The sequence below is a fragment of the Schistocerca nitens genome, chromosome 2, assembly GCF_023898315.1.
Source record: "Schistocerca nitens isolate TAMUIC-IGC-003100 chromosome 2, iqSchNite1.1, whole genome shotgun sequence".
Taxonomy (NCBI): domain Eukaryota; kingdom Metazoa; phylum Arthropoda; class Insecta; order Orthoptera; family Acrididae; genus Schistocerca; species Schistocerca nitens.
In genome coordinates, this window is record NC_064615.1 from 376238350 (window position 1) to 376257569 (window position 19220).

The following is a 19220-nucleotide window of genomic DNA, read 5'->3' on the forward strand; positions in this document are numbered from 1 at the left end:
AAACGGTTAGTCTATACTGAGAGGCGTAGTCCAGTTGGTGGCGCAGTTAGGACCGCGCAGGAAACATCGGGTGGTAAATTATGTAGTGTGTTTGTGGGAAGACTTTCCGACACAGAGGGTAAATAACTGTCACCCTGATGTCATATAAAATTATCTGTACTTATACTCGTTACGCCCTGTACACGGACGTGTCATCAACAAAGGAGATTCTAGGGATGAAAATCAAAAAGAAACAAAAAAATCAACAGAAGTGGATTGCCATTGCGTTAATTAATGTAAATGGCCTAGTTTCCGGTGACTAATAATTGTGTGGATGTGCAACACATTCGAAAATGGTAACCAGAACGTTGCGGATGTTTATTGAGTCGACTCGTCACCGTGAACATTACTTCCAACCCCCGTATCATTGCGTGTGGGACAGCGCCTGCCATCCACGAACTGTGTATTCAGGGAACAGGACAATAAAGATCCTGTATATACAAGCTTCGTGTTAGGCAGTTATCGACAACTGCCTGAACTAACATCGAGCTGTGTTTCAGCTTGTTTCCGACAGTCTGGATACTCACGCTAGAGACAGATTGGTTACTTTCTGCGAAGTTGTTCTACTTATGCTGATTAGTGCCTTCGCAGCTTTCATGACTTTGTATGTAACGGTTTAAGTATTAACTACGTTTCATTCATACGATTTAGTTGTAACTGCATCTTGTGGATATTGGTACGTGTACAATTCAATAAATTTAATGTATTTTGAAAAAAAAAAAAAAAACTCGTGGCGAAATATATATTTTTTTAAACCGGAGATATTGCGCTGTACCGTGTAGTAAAAGGTTTTATTACCTGTCAGGTGGCGCAGAGGGGTGCTGTCAGCTATGGCACACGTTGCACCAATCTGACTGGCACGTGTGCCACGTGGTTGGGAGGGAGGGAGGGAGGGAGGGCAGGTGATAGGAGGAGGTATTGATCAGGCGCCGCCCTCACCACCGCCTCCCTGCCCCACCTGGGGGCGGCGCCGGCTGTCCGCAAACAAAACAGGCGCCACTGCATTGTTACCTAACCGCCGCGATACCGTGAGCGCCGACTCCGAGGGTCGCCCTCTCTCACGGAGAGCGCGCGCGAGCCACTTGTGACGCGCTGTTCTACGAGCGCTGACCGTGGTGCCTTGCAGCGCGGTAGGGAGCATATTTACGTTGTCATCACTTTGTTCGCAATGTGCCTCACATGCATCTACCTCACAAAAGGATTTCTGCCTAACTGTATTTTGTCACGTTAACCAGTGCAAGATGACACCCATTAACCCATTAGTGCCAGGATTATTTTAATTTTTTTACTTTGTTTACTACACATAAAAAGGAACATTTAAAGTGAAAAGGCAGTTTTAAACTGAGTGCAAAACGTATGGTAAAGAAGGGTATTGTTCGTCACATAGATAATTTTGTGAAATGATAATTAAACGGACACCCTAGCTGCAAACAGGCGTTGATATACTTCATTGGGGACATGTTGAAAATGTGCGCCCCGACCGGGACTCGAACCCGGGATCTCCTGCTTACATGGCAGACGCTCTATCCATCTGAGCCACCGAGGGCACAGAGAATAGTGCGCCTGCAGGGACTTATCCCTTGCACGCTCCCCGTGGGACCCACATTCCCAACATGTCCACACCACTACATTCGTAGTGCGCCTAATAGATGTTTGCCCATCATACTCATTACTCGTGGCAGATTAATCTACCGTCCCGTACGAGTTCTGGCATAGCGTGTGCGTTCACACAAGAAGGTCAATGGCCGGGAAGCCATATTTTAACTATATATGACGATAGTATCTGTTCCCGAAAGAACAGTTACCGTAGATAACCATGCAACTTTGCTAGAATGAAATGATAATTTCACGGGGAGCGAGCAAAGGATAAGTCCCTGTAGGCGCACTATTCTCTGTGCCCTCGGTGGCTCCGATGGATAGAGCGTCTGCCATGTAAGCAGGAGATCCCGGGTTCGAGTCACGGTCGGGGCACACATTTCAAACACGTCCCCAATGAAGTATATCAACGCCTGGTTGCAGTTAGGGTGTCCATTTAATTATCATTTCATTCTAACAAAGCTGCATGCTCATCTACGGTAACTGTTCTTTCGTGAACAGATGCTACCGTCGTATATAATTTTGTGATTTTTTAACTCACTCCGATCACATCTGCTGAAGGGATAACACGCCATTTCAGCTTATGGCTTCTAGGGACATCATTATTGGCAGATGACGACTTAGCTGCGCTCTACCAATCCTCACGAAATTACCTGACGTCCATCACAAAATTACCTACCCGTACCACTAAATTCCTTACCAACGTCTATGGTACTTTGTCATTATTTCGAATTCCAATTGTACTTGTAACAAAAAAAAAAATGTTGAATTTCCGTTCGTAGTCGATCCCGTTAATATGATTTATGAAGCCGTATAAAATTATCTAATACAAGAGAATAAAAAAAAATATTGAAAATGTAACGATCACAAATATACCTTTCTTTACATTACAATTACATGAAAAGGTTGCACACTTTTGTACTGAAGCAAACAAACTTGAGTGTACATTGCAAATCAAGAACAATAAATTACTTGGTATGGGAAGCGACAAGCTATTTAACACACAGTCCCATATTACGTTTCTTGGAGCGAGTACGTGCTTACGTCTTACTATTTATTCCAGCACATCGCCTTCTGTTTTGAAGTGCTGTATTTTGACAATCAGGTGGTTCATTACATCATATCGGAACTCGTCTGCTATTGTACTGCAGTGGGAGGTTCGCCCAGATTCTTTCGGTGGCGCGCATACTACCTCGAATATACCGACATAATTATTTCTCTCAGATAATTTACATGAGAGATTGTGTTCTACTTGGGCGGTAGAGCATCCTGATGCTGCGTTGACGAACACCCAATAACGAACTGAGAAGCGCCCAATACCATTTCCCGTTACGGATATTGATCGTTTACTGCTTGAGGTTTTGATCCATTGGATTAGTGCTTGCCGTACTCTATCAAGATGGAGGGTCAAGGATTTCAACGTGCTTCCTCGATAGCTGAGAATATCTGGACGGTGGTTACTGGGTTCACACCAGTTGTATTTTATGCTGCAGAACCAACAGACTTATGCCATTCACACAGAAACAGGCCATTTTCCTCTCGTAGGGCAGAATGAACAGTATGTCTTTAATCCTTCCTCTGTTTACCTCGTTAATCCTTTCCCTATTTGCCTTATTTTTGGGGAATACGATTTACTCTCTCATTCCTACTACCCCCAAAATACAACAATACGACACAAAAGGCATAATAGAAAACGCGGAAAAATTATTAAAATTCTCGCGTTAGTGCTTAACCTTACTTTCATGTAACTCTAAAAATGTAAATTTAAATAAATGACATGTCATTGTTGCTGTATTAAGGAACTATTTACAGCTGTTGAAGGTAAATGATAATATATTTTTACTGTTATACTTACTCTGAATGATCAAATTCTGGTTGTAAAAAGAAATGTTTAAATTCGGTTGCCAATAATTGTTCCTAGTCGTGGACTGCTTCCCACTATTGTATTGTATGTTAACCGGGGACCTAGAAACGACAGAGGCTCCGTCCCCGCCGCAGCCGCAGTGGTCCACAACCCCACGACGACTACCGCAGTCCGCTTCACCCCTCCGCCGCCCCACACCGAATCCAGGGTTATTGTGCGGTTCGGCCCCCAGTGAACCCCCCCCCCCCCCACCCATGGAACGTCTCACACCAGACGAGTGTAGCCCCTATGTTTGCGTGGTAGAGTAATGGTGGTGTACGCGTACGTGGAGAACTTGTTTGAGCAGCAGTCGCCGACATTGTGTAGCTGAGGCGGAATAAGGGGAACCAACCCGCATTCGTCGAGGCAGATGGAAAACCGCCTAAAAACCATCCACAGACTGGCCGGCTCACCGGACCTCGACAGAGATCCGCCGGGTGGATTCGTGCCGGGAACCAGGCGTTCCTTCCCAGTCCGGAAAACCGTGCGTTAGACCGCACGGCTAACCGGGCGGGCGCTTCCCTCTATTACTGATACAACAATCAAAGAACAAACATTCAACAATCATTGATATGCTCACTATTACCAACAACCCAATGAAAGAACAGACATCACTGATAACTCATTGATAAGCTGAACAGGATTATAGAAATTGATTGTTGTCCAATCCTGTCAAGCGCAAAGTTAATGTAACGCTGGGCACTAATGGGTATCACGGAAAAACCATTCAGTGCGCTCTTATTTTTAATTGTTTTTGTGCCTTAGGTTGCCCTTTCAGATCCGTTACATACGACAGGCGACAGCGGTACCCGCGACCTGCGGTCATTAACCCGAATCGCGCATTCGACCTGGCTCGTGGCGGGCTGTCTACCTGTCCCGCGAGCTAATGCCCTACGCGTGTACTCTGCGCCATCAAGTCGGCGCATCAAGCGCTGCCATTATTTACCAGTCGCAAACCTGATACTCCAACCCTGACTAAGCCGTAGGCTGGGTGGACAGAAACTACAGATGGCGGTTATCGAAATAACTTGCTCGTTAAAACCTCTCAAAATAACCGGTTTCTGAATTAACAGATTTTCGGTTTCTTACTGTTATTTCCGGGAATAAATGTAGACTTCGATAAAGACTGAAAAATTCTGATGAAAGTGAAGGGGAAAAAAATTTTGATGGACAGGGAGTTGAGGCTGTGGCGGAAATTAGTCTCATTGCCTCCAGCAGAGGTGGCGGAGGTGGAGGTGACAGACACGGCGTGAGTGAAAGGACACAAGTTGATGACATCCCTACATCATCACTTTTGGATGGCATCAATTTTTTTCTCACTGAAGCAGCCACGAAGTTAAGGGCTCAGTTGACTCAATTTTATAGCATGTCAATAATATTATAGTTTTATCAATCGATTTACCATTTCTTCTGCTTATATACCTCACGCCACCCGGTAACAGGCGCAGTAACGTCTCAGGAATGCTGTTCCGATTCTTATGCCATGTCTTTTTTTGCTTGTTTCTAACTGTCGGCGTTGTACTTCAAGTAGCACCAATCGCTTTACCCACTTTCTCTAATAATCAAGGTACGAGACACCATCATCATATATAGTGAAACTGGTGGTACGGTTTTCGTTCTACATATCGTACTCCAAATTTATGCCAGTTGTCCGTATGAGCTACAGCCGTGCTGGATTACTATCATGGCCATCGTAACTTCATATTTCTAGACTGCTTTGTGGATCAGAACGTGCTACAAGCATGACAACGACTTTTTCAGTTGATAGATTGTAGCTGAAAATGGGATTAATTAACTGCTGCAGATTTCAGAGCATACGTACCCACAATTAAGTAATTTATATATCATTTCTGACGTCACTGCTCACAAATCCTTAAAGAGGTGGCACTGTGATACAAACGTTGCTACGGGATCAAATGGGACCGTGGATCACACCATTTTCCGAACATTTCTCACATGATTTTCCTGTTATTTCGTCATATGTTGTAACTGGTAGCTGTACTGATTCTCACTCGACTACTACTCGAGTTTTAAGTACTATCGGAATTTGGTCTACTGTTTCTCCTTTTTTACCTCTTTGTATAAAAAAACTGTGGTATAAGCGTTGAGTTTATGGTGCCCTGCTTCGGGATAAACCATGAAGTAATTAAGAAACTACTTTTTGTTGTTTTTTCCTTTTTCAAAATAGGACTATTCCATGATAGTTGTCTTTCATAAACACGCACAAGAAAGGTAAATGTACGAGCTACTGCCAAATTTTAACTGCTCAAACTGTTAACTCCTTTTATCGTAAGTAAACAAGCGACGTAAGTTTTTTTTCTCAGGCCTCTGGTCCATTTCTTGTCACTTGCCGCAGAGCTTTTATTGAAACCCGCAGCAAACTGTTAGCGAGGAATGCAGCAGATTATTTACTTGTAGACAACTTCCTTGGCTCGCATCTCAGGCTGAATCTGCCCGAAGCGCTTTAACCTCGACCACTGTTATCACAGTAAGTTCATCTAAGGCTGGTTACGCTTATTAGTTTACAAGGACTCCGATTCCGGCGTCTGCTGTTGCAAGAAGTATAATTTTCGCCGAGCTACGGCCGTGGGGTAACGTGCATCGTTTCCTTTGTCTTACCTCCTCCCTTCTCTCGAAGGAACTGGAAACTTGCCCCCCTGTTAAGTGAGAGGGGTGCTTCAGCACGGCTTCCTCTAGCAGTTTACACCCTTCTTCGCTAAACATTCCTCGCTGCGAATGTCTCGAAGTTTCTCAGCATTATTTACTAGCGGCCCTCTCACGTCTTTGTTTTGCTATGGGAAAACTGCGGAGCTTCAAGCGGCTTGAAGGAACCGAGAGGAATTTGCTCTAGACACGAACTCTGGCTTCAAATGGATTAGATATCTGTAAGGGCAAGGTATGAAAAATCATCGGTATCATTGCAAAATTGGGTTACATTAAATGCTTCATAGAGCACGTTTCCAATGTATTAACTTACTGGTTGACCCTTATCACCCACAGCAGCCAAAATCGTTATCGGGAAGGTTGGTCGCAACGAGATACCAGAGATATTTCGCAAATTCAAGGAAATTCTCCGAGTGCTCTTGTTCCTTGAGATATATGCGATCCGAAACATACCAGGTTCTTATTGCATATGAGCAAGCTAATAAATGCAGAATGCACACACTGCCACTTGACTGCATCTCAGCTCTGGTCTCGTATAATAGAATTCTCAGTTCTGTATCCTGCCAACTGTAGGAACAGCCAGTAAGCACGTACCTGCAAAATAGACTGCACGCTTGTTGGTCAGTGTTACAACGTTAGCGTAGTACGCAGCTATGGTATCTATTCGCTCACTCACTCATTTCTACATACTGATAAAGTGGGTTCAGAATACGGAATGTCATTCCGACGTTGATAATAAAATTTTTTGCTTTGTTCTGGAAAGAATTTAGTGTGAATATTTAAGACATCTAAAAATAGTGCAGAGCTTTGTATCAGGTCGTCGTATTTTTTTTCATACTGTCAATGCCAACATATTGAAACAGTACCAGCCCATCTCTCAAACGTCTCGAAGAATTTACCTGGAGATTTTCGAAGGCACAGTAAAGTAAATAATAATGGACTTGAAATTACGTTCTAACCAATACATAACCAGTTTCTTAGCATGGTTAGGCTGGTACCGGCGAAGTTTCGAGTCCTCCCTCGGGCATGGGTGTGTGTGTTTGTCCTTAGGATAATTTAGGTTAAGTAGTGTGTAAGCTTAGGTACTGATGACCTTAGCAGTTAAGTCCCATAAGATTTCACACACATTCGAACATTTTTTTAATAGCATGGTTAAAAATAGCGAACACGGGCAGTTTAGCACACTACCGCATGCTACCATACTATGCAAGTACTTCAACTTCTTCAGTAGTAATGATAGTAATAGTGTCACATAAAGCCAGCTATTGAGTTTTACAACTTTGTTTCTTTAATTATGCTCATGAAATTCGCAATCTACACTCAAGAGTCAAGACTAAGACCAAAGGTTAAAATAAATAAAATAGAAACAAAGCTTTTACACTATATCGTTTACTTTTCTCATTGTATAGGAGTGTGTAAGAGGTAAGAAGAGACTTCAAAGAAAATGTGGCATTATGTTTCAGAGAGTGAGATGACTCGACAAGCTAAGCCCTACGGCTAGAAGAAAGAAGTAAGGTTGAGATTTATATCCCGTCGACGAGGTCATTAGTAAGAGAGAGAGAGAGAGGGGGGGGGGGGGAACTTGACAAAATATCAGAAGCTAGGCCTGTAGGGTCGGTGAAACGGAACTACAGAATCAAGTCCGCAGTATGTACTTCGGGACCACTGGCGAAAATTTCACTCCGAAATATCTTTAGTGTGGTGCACCTGCAATAATACTATGTGGTGTTGCAAGTGCGAGACCAGACGACGACCAGGGGTCACGTGCTGGCTGCAGATGCACGTATCGAGCGGGCGCGCCGCCTTGGCGGAGTTTGGCATTCGGCCGCCGGCTGCCGGCTGCCGGCCTTGCCGCGGTCCTTCACTCGTCACGCCGCGTCGCCGCGGCCGCGCGGCCGACACTTGGCGCCTGGCTGAGCTACAGTCGACTCGGCCGCCGCTATCTTTCACCAGCTATCACTATATGCGCACTTTCATTACGAGGACTCCTCGTATTTCATACAATCAGGACGGCCTACTAGGAAACAGGCCTACAGCTGAACCCACTATAAAGGTCTAAGTCTCACTCGAACAGGGCGTTATACCGCTTTCATCGCAATGTAAGCACATAGCGAGTCTGATGATTGTACTCATCGCGTAGCTGGCTCTTGATCCTGTGGTCGAATGGCCGTTCTGACACCATTAACTTTAATCCAAAAGGAAGATGGTGGTCCACGCAATGTATCGTGTCTACACTCTACTACCTGCTCTACCACTTTAACTGTTTACGTGATGCGCTGGTGGGGCGATATTGTCAAATCAGTTAGGTAGAAGCCAGAAAGGGGTTTCCCAGCCCGTAAAAAGAAATCTCGCCCAGGTAACGCATTTTAAAATAAATCTCGAAATAATTTGTTGTGATGTTACACACACACACACACACACACACACCTACCTTTCGAAAATCTTGGCTTCTCCTCCTCCTCCTAATCATCATCATCATGGTTTAGCCAACATACCTGTCCCTACTTCATATTTTTAAGGCGAGCTTTTTCTCCGTCTTCTAATGTGCCTTTTCCCCCGGTCATGTACTTACCAACAATGTCTGGAATTAGGTCTTCATCTGTACGTTTAAGATGTTGCCCGCATTTCTCTCAGTATATTCTTGTACTTTGTCGTTTGAGTTAAATGCTCCGAATTCTTCTCGTGTATTCTGATTTCTGATGAGATCCTTTCTTAATCAACCATTGAAGAACATTAAAAATCTCATTTCAGCTGTCTGTCTACTGCTTTTATATTTCTTCTTTTCTGTCCAAGATTCAGTGCCACAGAGCAAGACACGCAAAGCCACCGCTTTGTACAATTCTAATTTTATGTCTTTCCTCGTCTTGTTCTTTTAACGTTTTACTTTTAGTTCCACAAATGTGATGAAATTTATTGATTTTGCTCGGTACACCATTATCATTATTCAAGTTGATACCGCACCCTGAGCGTCTAAAAATGGAAATTCTCTTCAATAATTAGCCATAACTTAAGCTTTAGACGGATATTTTCAGACTGTATGATTGTCTTCCTGGTTCATGTAATCTGCACACCAAATGTTATAAATTTAAGAATACATCTACTTACTGTACAGCATTGAAATGTTTTTAGGATTCCGCGCCGCACTCGATAGACGTATAAAGATGAAATATTTTTACGGAATCCTCGGCGTGCGTCCTACTCACAGTTGTTTTTTCCTTTCTGCTTTCAGCTGGATACCTTCATCTACTTCATTCATCCTTGATCCATTTCCTTATGAGATCCTTATTACAGACGTGAAGAGGGTACCTCACACGCTAAACCCCTGTCTCATACCTTGATTTATTGTTATTTCCTTTTTTTGAGCTGGTTGTGTTATGATTATTTAGGAATCTTCATATCAGTTTTTGATTGCCTGTATTAAGATGCATGAGATATCCTCCTCCTTCCATTACTGTCCTTAGTTTGTTTCTACCCGAGCGCAGCTCGATCTCAAACCACGTCCCGTAACATAACAACAGCCCAATACTGACGAAATTAAAGGCTACTGCAAAGGCAGACAAAATCGCAATACCTCAAATGTATACTGCAGAGGGAAAGAATATGGAAAGAATAGATAAAAATCATCCAGTAAAAAAATTATCTTGGTCGTAGATGCATTTGTCAGCGATAGGGGAAATAAAAACTTCAAGGGCAAATATAGATAGGGGTAGAACTGTAATAGTGACCTACAAGTCCAATACCATTCCTTGCACTTCATTGTGCCCCAGTGTTGGTTTCTGAATAGCCCCTTATGGCTTGGATTTTCTCCTCGTCTTCTGCTGTATGTTGATACACCAACGTTTGCGAAAGTAGTTTCATCTGTCTTCTCCTTCACTTCCCCTTCCAATTCTTGTGCTCTCCAAATATCTCCACCCCATTCACTTTGCCTCCATTCTATTGTTGCTGCTTCTCCCTTCATTCCTCTTCCCAGTCTTATGTCCGCCCCGTACCTTACTTACCCCTCCCAGTCCCCCATTTCTCTCTCTGTGAGCCGGCGCCTCCCCCCTCCCCCCCCCCCCCCCCCCCGCCTTTGCCTCCCCCATACCCTCCACATTCAAACTTTTGTGCCCAGATAACTCATTCGTTTAGATATAGTTGGGAAAAACATAATTATGCGCATTCGACACTCGTATCAAAGCATATTTATGTTGATCTTTAGCGCACAATCCAGCGAGCATTCCTTCCAGAATGAGCAGCGAACGTTCTGTAAGTGTTGCTGTTGTTGAAGTACTTCCTTTGACTACTTTCCAAATTTTTACCCTTGGCCATTTACAGTGATCATGAAATACTATGTGAATTACTAGTGAAACACACGCTTGCCCTACACAGTGCGTTCGATGATTTCGCTCGAAATTTAACCAGCTGTTCCATGGTTTCGGGGAATCACTTTAGGTGAATGTATCTTGTTTCCTCGACATGGCCATGGCGGATTCCTAGTCCTACTTATGTCCAATGGATACAACAGTTAACTCCCTAAGACTTCGGTGCTGGCTTTACACTGTAAACTTAATCCAGCTTACTTTTTGACTTTTTTGAGATAGGAAATTCAATGCCAAAGATATTGACGTCTCCGTACTCTATTTCGGTTCCTCATACAAAAACGTATTACGCCACTACACAATGACCTAAAATGGAATTAGACTTAATAATTCTGTACTGTGTTATGAAGCATGTTTTTTCTTATTATCCTGCCAGGCTGGTCATTTATTACACACCCTTTTTCTATGGTGCACTATCTTTACTGTTTGTGTTCGTTCCAGTGCTAGCCTGTACAATGGGACGTTACTTTACTGATTTGTTTATGCACTTTAGTCGTCGATTCTTTAATTTTTACAGGGGCAACAGGTTTTTAGATATTTTACCACGATGTTATATGCCTGCTAAAGAATTACTCTGCTGCACATGCGTTATTACCGCTTTGTGTCATCTTTACGATGTTTGTTAGCTCAGCTTACGTACGTCGATCTCTTCTTGAAGTTATTTGTATGTAAGCTATTCAACTAAACAATAGGGCTCACAATTCTTTTGTTTTGATTTCTCATTTATTATTTTCCGTTTGTTATTTTCGGCACCAACCATTATCATACACTCTTACCATGGGTAGTGTCACATTGGTTCATCCTGTTCAGCACTATGTAAAAATAAATGATGTTCACTGATTTCCTTATTGACTCGTTTCTCCTTATGCTATCAGTATCCTTTCCAAAACTGTCACGTATCTCAGTATTACATCAGTCTTATGTCCTTCGCCGAATTCACTTTCGTATAAGAACCCTTTCGATGACTGGGGCTGCTCGCTACTTCCTCATCCACCCTGCAACTGACGCACCTGTGGCGTCCGCTTCCCTCGCCTTTTCGCTACCTTATGTCGCGTGATCGGCTTGCTGCCGACTGCGCTATCTGTCCTCCTAACTTGCGTCAAAAGGTATAAATTTCTATATATAGAAGTGGGGCTGAGTTCCGGGTGGATTTCTTTACCTATTCTAAGAGGGCGTCGTGAAAAGTAATGCCCCGAATTTTTTTGGTGAAAACTCTTAAAGCTTTCTAAATAAAACTTTAAGATTCTACATCTTTACTCTACACCTCTACATATTTATTTCTCAACACAGTCACCCTGACGACCAACACATTTCTCCAAACGGGGACACGTTTGTTGACACCGTCACAACTTGCCCCCCTTCTAACAGCCGTGTACCGCAAGTCTCTAGAGGAACGGAGGGTTCCAAATGATTGGAAAAGAGCACAGGTAGTCCCAGTCTTCAAGAAGGGTCGTCGAGCAGATGCGCAAAACTATAGACCTATATCTCTGACGTCGATCTGTTGTAGAATTTTAGAACATGTTTTTTTCTCGAGTATCATGTCGTTTTTGGAAACCCAGAATCTACTATGTAAGAATCAACATGGATTCCGGAAACAGCGATCGTGTGAGACCCAACTCGCTTTATTTGTTCATGAGACCCAGAGAATATTAGATACAGGCTCCCAGGTAGATGCTATTTTTCTTGACTTCCGGAAGGCGTTCGATACAGTTCCGCACTGTCGCCTGATAAACAAAGTAACAGCCTACGGAATATCAGACCAGCTGTGTGACTGGATTGAAGAGTTTTTAGCAAACAGAACACAGCATGTTGTTATCAATGGAGAGACGTCTAGAGACGTTAAAGTAACCTCTGGCGTGCCACAGGGGAGTGTTATGGGACCATTGCTTTTCACAATATATATAAATGACCTAGTAGATAGTGTCGGAAGTTCCATGCGGCTTTTCGCGGATGATGCTGTAGTATACAGAGAAGTTGCAGCATTAGAAAATTGTAGCGAAATGCAGGAAGATCTGCAGCGGATAGGCACTTGGTGCAGGGAGTGGCAACTGTCCCTTAACATAGACAAATGTGATGTATTGCGAATACATAGAAAGAAGGATCCTTTATTGTATGATTATATGATAGCAGAACAAACACTGGTAGCGGTTACTTCTGTAAAATATCTGGGAGTATGCGTGCGGAACGATTTGAAGTGGAATGATCATATAAAATTAATTGTTGGTAAGGCGGGTACCAGGTTGAGATTCGTTGGGAGAGTGCTTAGAATATGTAGTCCATCAACAAAGGAGGTGGCTTACAAAACACTCGTTCGACCTATACTTGAGTATTGCTCATCAGTGTGGGATCCGTACCAGATCGGGTTGACGGAGGAGATAGAGAAGATACAAAGAAGAGCGGCTCGTTTCGTCACAGGGTTATTTGGTAAGCGCGATAGCGTTACGGAGATGTTTAGCAAACTCAAGTGGCAGACTCTGCAAGAGAGGCGCTCTGCATCGCGGTGTAGCTTGCTCGCCAGGTTTCGAGAGGGTGCGTTTCTGGATGAGGTATCGAATATATTGCTTCACCCTACTTATACCTCCCGAGGAGATCACGAATGTAAAATTAGAGAGATTAGAGCGCGCACGGAGGCTTTCAGACAGTCGTTCTTCCTGCGAACCATACGCAACTGGAACAGGAAAAGGAGGTAATGACAGTGGCACGTAAAGTGCCCTGTGCCACACACCGTTGGGTGGCTTGCGGAGTATAAATGTAGATGTAGAATGTTTAAATCTGTTGACGAAGCCACAACCTCACCTCTGCTTGCCCCACTTCTTCACTGTCAAAGTGAAGTTCTCGAAGTGTTCTGTAAGTTTTGGAAACAGATGGGAATCGGATGGGGCCAAGTCGGGACCGTAGGAAGATGATCAGTGAGTGTGAGTGCAAAGCATCGGATTGTTGCAGACGTCGCGGCACTCTTGTGCAGTATGGCACTGTTATGCTGAAGGAGAGGGCGCTCCGTTTGTGGACGAACTGTTCGAATTCGAAATTCGATTACAGAACGCTGTTTCTCACGCACCTACGTAGTTACGTCACACGTCGCCATGCTAGACGCTGCAATTCGGAGCCCACCCGCGGCAGAGGGCTGCCGAGATATCGACACGAAGAGCACAAATTCAGAATGTTGTCTTCTTTAAAAAGCTTTACGTGTTTTTAAATAAAAAATTCGGAGACACTACTTTTCAGCACGGCTTCGTATATTTTTTTATTAATCAGGAATTAGAGAAATGAGAGATAACTGATTTCCGAAGATACGGTAACCTAGAGTGTGACTTATTGCTCCTAGGAGGAGACTCTTTAATGCGATGGTATCGGGAAGTAGTGCTATGTTGGTTGTGTGGCAAAAAAGCGGGGGAGAAAGTTTTAATTGCAGGGCGGGTGACCGATGAGAGCGGCGCTTCAGCGTACACCTTCCCGCTCCCCCTCTTCACCCCCGCCGCCATCCCCCCCCCTTTTCTTTTCCAGCGGCGCTCAGAGCCTGGAGGCCGCTGGCTGCTGATCCGCAGTCCAGTCCAGCCCAGTCCACTACCAAAGCAGTGGTGAGGTGCCGCAAGGCGCGGCGTGTCACCTTTAAAGGTTGCGCCGGCCGAGTTAAAGCCGACGCGTCTGCCTGGACGCTCCACGCTGAACAGCTACCACAGAGGAGACATTACAGTCGATGTTCACTATTTGATCAGAAGTAACCGGACACCCGTACTTAATGCGGAATTGGCCTGTAGATGTCACCAGGGAAGAACCACCAGTATAAAAAGAGGTATGGAGCACGGTGGAGTGGTCGTATCCAGAACCTTCGATTCCATCTGCCACGACGGCCTAGTGTTCAAGCTATTTGCATCCGGGCTTCTGACGTCACACGCGGTCCTCCTCTCATTGTACGTACCGGAGTGAACCTAACTAGTTAGGGCAGACTATGGTGCGTCAACAGACGGGCAGATAAGTGCAGGAGTGCCGAAGGGATCGGTACTCCGCTCCCCTTGCTGCTCACTGTACACTGCCGATGTACCGCGGAAGGTACATGTCGAATTTGCGCTCTTCGCCGATGACACTGTGTTGTATGCCCGTAGCATGAACGCGCACACGATGCGATACCGTCTCCAACTCGAATGAGACGCTTTGGGTTCACAGTCAACGATACGACGGCTGAAATGTAACGCAACAAATGGACAGGCAATGATTTTCACCCGAAGATTGCTGCCGTCAGATCTCCCGCCTGTCAAAATCTGGGAGCACACGTCCCACGGACCAAGACAGTGAAGTACCTAGTAGGGGTCACCCTAGACCAAGACTCTCCTGGGCGCCTCACATCTGCGGCTTTAGAAGCAGAGCCATAGGGCGCCTTCGTGCTCTGTAGCCGCTGCTCAACACGCAGTCGACGTTCTCACCACAACACGCCATCACGCTGTACCTTAACATTCGTCCGACCAGTGTTAACAAAAATGGTTCAAATGGCTCTGAGCACTATGAGACTTAACATATGAGGTCATCACTCCGCTAGAACTTAGAACTACTTAAACCTAATTAACTTCAGGACATCACACACATCCATGCCCGAGGGAGGATTCGAACCTGCTTCTGCAGCAGCAGCAGCAGCGCGGTTCCGGACTGAAGCGCCTAGAAACGCTCAGCCACAGCGGCCGGCCCCGGTGTTAACAGTACGCAGCTGTGGTGTGGGGAAACGCTGCAGATTCACCCATCGCAATGTTGCAGAGGATCCATAACCGAGCTCTGAAGACCGCTCTACGTCTTCCGAGGGAATACTCCACTCGTCTACTACACGAAGAGACAGGCATCCCCCTCCTGCAGGACAGATTCAGGATCATCGCAAGGTCCCTCTACGAGAAAGTGGGGCAATCTCGCAACCGACTCGTCCGTAAACTGGGTCACCAACCACATCATAGGCCAACCACGCGTTTGCCAGGCACAGCAAATCATAACCAAATCACCCAAGGCCAATTCGATAGGTAAGGTATCTCTTTTCTTCCCCACAGGAAGAGATGCTTACACTGCTGAACAAGGAAAGCTCGCGAAAGAAGCATCAGCAGCGACGTCAGTAGAGGAGTAGTAAAAGCAGAGCGGGTCGGTCAGTGGAGCTCAGCGACTTCGAACATGGCTTAGTCATTGGTTGTCACCTGAGTAACAAATCCATCAGCGACGTTTCAATCCTTTCAGCGCTGCCTACTTGGCCAGCTTAGGAAGGGTTGAAACGTCGCTGATGGATTTATTACTCAGGTGACATACAATGACTAAGCCATGTTCGAAGTCACGGAGCTCTACTGAGCGACCCATTCTGCTGCTACTCTGCTGACACCACCATACTCCCAGTCTCTTTATCCTGGCGATGATTGTGAAATGAAAATGTGAAGGAACGACAACAGCCAAACCGCGACCAGGCAGGCTTCACGTACTGACGTACAACGACTGTCGAACATAGCGGAGGGTGGCTGCAAAAAAATCTCATGAAATCAGTGTAAGTGCTCACTCGAGAGTGCCAGAGCGCTACCAGCAATCTTACTAACACGGTTATTGTGCATAGACAGTTAAAGAATGAAGAACAATCGTGGAGATTTCCTGATGATCTGTAGTCAACTCCAAGTGATACTTCAAAGCGACGCCAATGGACAGCGGATGACTTGAAACGAGTGATTTGCAATGACGACTTATGCTGTACTTTGGGGCAATCCCGTGGAGTGGTTTGGGTTTGGCAAACGCTTGGAGAACTTTACCTGCCATCATGTGTAATGACAACATTGAAGTAAGGAGGAAGTGGTGGTATGATACGAGAGTGTTTTTCGTGGTTAGTATGTGGCCCACTTATTGTGCTTAAGAGAACGAAAAATGCGGAAGTACATAAATTTTACAGCATTCTGTAATGCGTACAGCAGGGGAACAGAATGAGATTTTGACTCTACAGCGGAGTGTGCGCTGATACGAAACTTCCTGGCAGATTAAAACTGTGTGTCGGATCGAGACTCGGACTCGGGACCTGTGCTTTCGCGGGCAAGTGCTCTACCAGCTACCCAAGCACGACTCACGACCCGTCCTCACAGCTTCAAATCTACCAGTACCTCGTCTCCTACCTTCCTAACTTCATAGAAGCTCTTCTGCGAACCTTGCAGAACTGACGCTCCTCGAAGAAAGGATGTTGCGGAGACATGGATTAGCTTGGGAAGCTCAGATGGTAGAGCACTTGCCCGCGAAAGGCACAGGTCCCGAGTTCGAGTCTCGGTCCGGCACACAGTTTTAATCTGCCAGGAAGTTTCAGCAGGGGAACAGTTCGGACTTCATTGATTGCATCAGTATGGCAATGCGCCCTGTCAAGGCAGCATCTGAGAAGCAGCGGTGTATGCACAGTAATATTCTTGAAATGGACTGGCGTGTCCTGAGTCCAGACCTGAGCCGCACTGAACCACTTTGGAATGTGACAGAGCGACAGCTTCGCTCTAGACCTTAACGTCCAACATCAATACCTTCTCTGGTTTCTGGGCTTGAGGAACAACAGACTGCCTTTCCCCAATAGAATTAAAGCATTCATAAGGCCGAAGGGTGCTCGTCTCACATTTTAATGCCCACTAATAGGTGTCAGGCTGCTTTTGATCTGATAATCCTTCACAGATGATATGGGGAACATCAGAAACTGGCAGGCAGTTATTAAGGTTGGTCCCCAGTGTGTCTGTTCAAACGTGTGTGAAATCTTATGGGACTTAACTGCTAAGGTCATCAGTCCCTAAGCTTACACACTACTTAACCTAAATTATCCTAAGGACAACACACACACACACACACACACACACACACACACACACACACACACACACACACACACACACACACACACACACACACACACACACACACACACATGCCCGAGGGAGGACTCGAACCTCCGCCGGGATCAGAGAGAGAGAGAGAGAGAGAGAGAGAGAGAGAGAGGCGCCTCGGTGCATAGCAGAGGCATATTTTAGGCACAATGAAAACACAGGAAATAATCCTTGATAGATCTAAGGCAAACATCTCTATAAAAACGTAGGGTAAAACGTCGAAGGGTCAACTAGAGTATGTCAGACAAAACCAGAACTGAAAGCTAGGTAGGTGAGAAAAGCCCCCATGCATCGGAGTAAGGCGGCAACATGGAGGCGTCTAATACAGAAACTCTACCGGCCATGAAAACAACGCGCGTAGCCACAAAGAAAGGCGTGAGCTACTTGTGATGTGGCCGGTCCCGGTGGGTAGGCGCAGGAGCTTAGCGACCGAGGTGTAGGAGGCTGAGCTCAACATGTGGCGATACTCCTACCTATCGAAAGAAAGGACAGGGGTAGTCAGCGAAGAAGTCAATTTAAGACTGTCATCACACCTCCAAAATCTGTAAATAGTTTTTGTAAATGTACAGTGGTATGCAGAAGACGCTGTAGTTACGTGCGTAAAATCATTAATTTTGTAAAAAATGATTTCTGCAAACAGTAGAACGGCCACATCCGCATCATACGGAGTCTACTCGTGGTGCTGATTAAAAACATGCAGCGCATAACAATCTAATAAAATAAACCACAAAATAACAAATTTAAAGAGTAGTTATTGTTTAGGAAATCTGTAAGAGTCCGCATAGTCCTCCCAGAGGGGTTAATAATGTAACAGATACGTAAAAAATGTAAATACTTATAAAGCAGAGCGGTCATCAGAATGAAGGTAGTTAGCTGCAACAGCACAATGCTTGACGAAGAACGTCTTGTTGGAAGTGTCAAAGATTTGTCACCTTCCTTCGAGTGGAGACTGGCCCGTCATTCACTTTCAGCAAGACCTACAAATTAACGCGTACTCCATTACATGGCGTAACTTTTTTTTTGCACTTAAGTGAAGCCACGGAAATTTACAGGAGAGATGAAAGGTTGAAGTTTAATGTCACGTTAGCATTCATTTAAGATTGAACATAGCTAAGTTACACAAGCATGAGGCACGAAACTGGCAAAAGGATATTAGGGGAGGACCGTTCGTCAAATGTGATGTACGGAATTGAAGGAAAACTTAAGTCAGGGCTTATGGGAAAGGATTTGAACCTCTTTCCATTTGAAAACGAATTGCGTTTCAAAAACTCTGCGACACCTTGCAAACTTATACGAGTTTAGCGTGAGATTGCTTTACCATTCACATCGCCTTTAGTAATTCGGAGTTACCAACAATGTATCACTCTTTTGGTATCTGTGATATTGCACTTGCAAGGTGGTTAATTCCCGAACCTGTGCAGTGATAAATGGAATGAGGGTTCCAAGGTGAGTCATCTGTCAGACGGGACCTCAAGGTCAGCTTTCATGAGTGCTATTAGAGAGAAGGCTGGTTTTCGTCCTCTCCGCCGCCGCCGCCACCACCACCACCACCCGTTTACATACATCCACCACGATACTCTACACGAAAAAATTACACTTTCGACATCTTAGACGCATGCTGCCGAAAGCTATTAACCGTAAAGGCTTTGAGGAGGTCGCGAGAAAGAGAAACAACGAAGTTTGCGTTGTAATGCCTAAGAGTACTTTGCCTTTTTAATCTGATTCAGACGATGCGATCGACTTGATATAACATACGGCTAAAATGTGACCATCAGAACTAGTCTCCAATAAGGTTTAGGTTAC

General features: G+C 44.9%; 1 protein-coding gene and 1 non-coding gene across 3 annotated transcripts in view; both read right to left on the reverse strand.

Moving 5' to 3' along the window:
- The window catches only part of LOC126236206 (ribosomal protein S6 kinase alpha-5-like), a 428729-nt gene that overhangs the window by 123210 nt on the left and 286299 nt on the right, over nt 1–19220 (reverse strand). The gene's annotated exons all lie outside the window — the stretch shown is intronic.
- Trnat-ugu (transfer RNA threonine (anticodon UGU)) lies at nt 1512–1586 on the reverse strand. Its single transcript has one exon. It is a non-coding gene; the product is annotated as a tRNA-Thr (tRNA).